Below are 3,759 nucleotides of genomic sequence, written 5' to 3'. Positions count from 1 at the left end.
GTGTTTCTGGAGGTTGTGTTATTGGGAAGTTAGTGGAGGTGAAGTAGATGTGTTTCTGGAGGTTGTGTTATTGGGAAGTTAGTTGAGGAGATTAGGATGTGTTTCTGGAGGTTGTGTTATTGGGAAGTTAGTGGAGGTGATGAGGATGTGTTTCTGGAGGTTGTGTTATTGGGAAGTTAGTGGAGGTGATGAGGATTTGTTTCTGAAGGTTGTGTTATTGGGAAGTTAGTGTAGGTGATGAGGATGTGTTTCTGGAGGTTGGGTTATTGGGGTTAGTTGGGTTGATGAGGATGTGGTTCTGGTGGTTGTGCTATTGGGAAGTTAGTGTAGATGATGAGGATGTGTTCCTGGAGGTTGTGTTATTGGGAAGTTAGTGGGGGTGATGTGGATGTGTTTCTGCAGGTTGTGTTATTGGGAAGTTAGTGGAGGTGATGTGGATGTGTTTCTGGAGGTTGTGTTATTGGGATGTTAGTGGAGGTGATGAGGATGTGTTTCTGGAGATTGTGTTATTGGGGAGTTAGTGGTGGTGATGAGGATGTTTTTCTGGAGGTTGTGTTATTGGGGTTAGTTGGGTTGATGAGGATGTGGTTCTGGTGGTTGTGTTATTGGGAAGTTAGTGGAGGTGATGTGGATGTGTTTCTGGAGATTGTGTTATTGGGGAGTTAATGGTGGTGATGAGGAAGTGTTTCTGGTGGTTGTGTTATTGGGAAGTTAGTGGAGGTGATGTGGATGTGTTTCTGGAGATTGTGTTATTGGGAAGTTAGTGGAGGTGATGTGGATGTGGTTCTGGTGGTTGTGTTATTGCGCAGTTAGTGGAGGTGATGAGGATGTGTTTCTGGAGGTTGTGTTATTGGGGTTAGTTGGGTTGATGAGGATGTGTTTCTGGTGGTTGTGTTATTGCGAAGTTAGTTGAGGTGATGAGGATGTTTTTCGGGACGTTGTGTTATTGGGAAGTTAGTGGAGGTGATGTGGATGTGTTTCTGGAGGTTGTGTTATTGTGAAGTCAGTGGAGGTGATGAGGTTGTGTTTCTGGACGTTATGTTATTGGGAATTTAGTGGAAATGATGAGGACGTGTTTCTGGAGGTTCTGTTATTGGGAAGTTAGTGGAGGTGATGAGGACGTGTTTCTGGTGGTTGTTTTCATGGGAAGTTATTGGAGGTGATGAGGATGTGTTTGTGGAGGTTCTGTTATTGGGAAGTTAAGGAGGTGATGAGGACGTGTTTCTGGAGGTTGTTTTATTGGGAAGTTAGTGGAGGTGATGAGGATGTGTTTCTGGAGGTTCTGTTATTCGGAAGTTAGTGGAGGTGATGAGGATGTGGTTCTGGTGGTTGTGTTATTGGGAAGTCAGTGGAGGTGATGAGGATGTGTTTCTGGAGGTTGTGTTATTGGGAAGTTAGTGGAGGTGATGAGGATGTTTTTCTGGAGGTTGTGTTATTGGGAAGTTTGTGGAGGAGATGAGGATGTGTTTCTGGAGGTTGTGTTATTAGGAAGTTAGTGGAGGTGATGAGGATGTTTTTCTGGAGGTTGTGTTATTGGGAAGTTTGTGGAGGAGATGAGGATGTGTTTCTGGAGGTTGTGGTATTAGGAGGTTAGTGGAGGTGATGAGGATATGTTTCTGGAGGTTGTGTTATTGGGTAGTTAGTGGAGGTGATGAGGATGTGTTTCTGAAGGTTGTGTTATTGGGGTTAGTTGGGTTGATGAGGATGTGGTTCTGGTGGTTGTGTTACTGGGAAGTTAGTGGAGTTGATGAGGATGTGTTTCTGGAGGTTGTGTTATTAGGAAGTTAGTGGAGGTGATGAGGATGTTTTTCTGGAGGTTGTGTTATTGGGAATTTTGTGGAGGAGATGAGGATGTGTTTCTGGAGGTTGTGGTATTAGGAGGTTAGTGGAGGTGATGAGGATATGTTTCTGGAGGTTGTGTTATTGGGTAGTTAGTGGAGGTGATGAGGATGTGTTTCTGAAGGTTGTGTTATTGGGGTTAGTTGGGTTGATGAGGATGTGGTTCTGGTGTTTGTGTTATTGGGAAGTTAGTTGAGGTGATGAGGACGTGTTTCTGGTGGTTGTTTTATTGGGAAGTTATTGGAGGTGATGAGGACGTGTTTCTGGAGGTTGTTTTATTGGGAAGTAAGTGGAGGTGATGAGGACGTGTTTCTGGAGGTTGTGTTATAGGGAAGTTAGTGGAGGTGATGAGGATGTGTTTCTGGAGGTTCTGTTATTGGGAAGTTAGTGGAGGTGATGAGGATGTGGTTCTGGAGGTTGTGTTATTGGGAAGTTAGTGGAGGTGATGAGGACGTGTTTCTGGTGGTTGTTTTAATGGGAAGTTATTGGAGGTGCTGAGGACGTGTTTCTGGAGGTTGTTTTATTGGGAAGTTAGTGGAGGTGATGTGGATGTGGTTCTGGTGGTTGTGTTATTGCGAAGTTAGTGGAGGTGATGAGGATGTGTTTCTGGAGGTTGTGTTATTGGGGTTAGTTGGGTTGATGAGGATGTGTTTCTGGTGGTTGTGTTATTGCGAAGTTAGTGGAGGTGATGAGGATGTTTTTCGGGACGTTGTGTTATTGGGAAGTTAGTGGAGGTGATGTGGATGTGTTTCTGGAGGTTGTGTTATTGTGAAGTTAGTGGAGGTGATGAGGATGAGGTTCTGGAGGTTGTGTTATTGGGAAGTTAGTGGAAATGATGAGGATGTGGTTCTGGTGGTTGTGTTATTGGGAAGTTAGTTGAGGTGATGAGGACGTGTTTCTGGTGGTTGTTTTATTGGGAAGTTATTGGAGGTGATGAGGACGTGTTTCTGGAGGTTGTTTTATTGGGAAGTAAGTGGAGGTGATGAGGACGTGTTTCTGGAGGTTGTGTTATTGGGAAGTTAGTTGAGGTGATGAGGACGTGTTTCTGGTGGTTGTTTTAATGGGAAGTTATTGGAGGTGATGAGGACGTGTTTCTGGAGGTTGTTTTATTGGGAAGTTAGTGGAGGTGATGAGGACGTGTTTCAGGAGGTTCTGTTATTCGGAAGTTAGTGGAGGTGATGAGGATGTGGTTCTGGTGGTTGTGTTATTGGGAAGTTAGTGGAGGTGATGAGGATGTGTTTCTGGAAGTTGTGTTACTGGGAAGTTAGTGGAGTTGATGAGGATGTGTTTCTGGAGTTTGTGTTATTAGGAAGTTAGTGGAGGAGATGAGGATGTGTTTCTGGAGGTTGTGGTATTAGGAGGTTAGTGGAGGTGATGAGGATATGTTTCTGGAGGTTGTGTTATTGGGAAGTTAGTGGAGGTGATGAGGGTGTGGTTCTGCTGGTTGTGTTATTGGGAAGTTAGTGGAGGTGATGAGGATGTGTTTCTGGAGGTTCTGTTATTGGGAAGTTAGTGGAGGTGATGAGGATGTGGTTCTGCTGGTTGTGTTATTGGGAAGTTAGTGGAGGTAATGAGTATGTGGTTCTGCTGGTTGTGTTATTGGGAAGTTAGTGGAGGTGATGAGGATGTATTTCTGGAGGATGTGTTATTGGGAAGTTAGTGGAGGTGTTGAGGATGTATTTCTGGAGGATGTGTTATTGGGAAGTTAGTGTAGGTGTTGAGGATGTGTTTCTGGAGGTTGTGTGACTGGGAGGTTAGTAGAGGTGATGAGGATGTGTTTCTGGAGGTTGTGTTATTGGGAACTTAGTGGATGTGATGTGGATGTATTTCTGGAGGATGTGTTATTGGGAAGTTAGTGTAGGTGTTGAGGATGTGTTTCTGGAGGTTGTGTAATTGGGAATTTAGTGGAGGTGATGAAGA

Source organism: Scyliorhinus torazame, unplaced genomic scaffold, assembly GCF_047496885.1.
Source record: "Scyliorhinus torazame isolate Kashiwa2021f unplaced genomic scaffold, sScyTor2.1 scaffold_70, whole genome shotgun sequence".
Taxonomy (NCBI): domain Eukaryota; kingdom Metazoa; phylum Chordata; class Chondrichthyes; order Carcharhiniformes; family Scyliorhinidae; genus Scyliorhinus; species Scyliorhinus torazame.
This window is presented reverse-complemented; position numbering follows the sequence as displayed.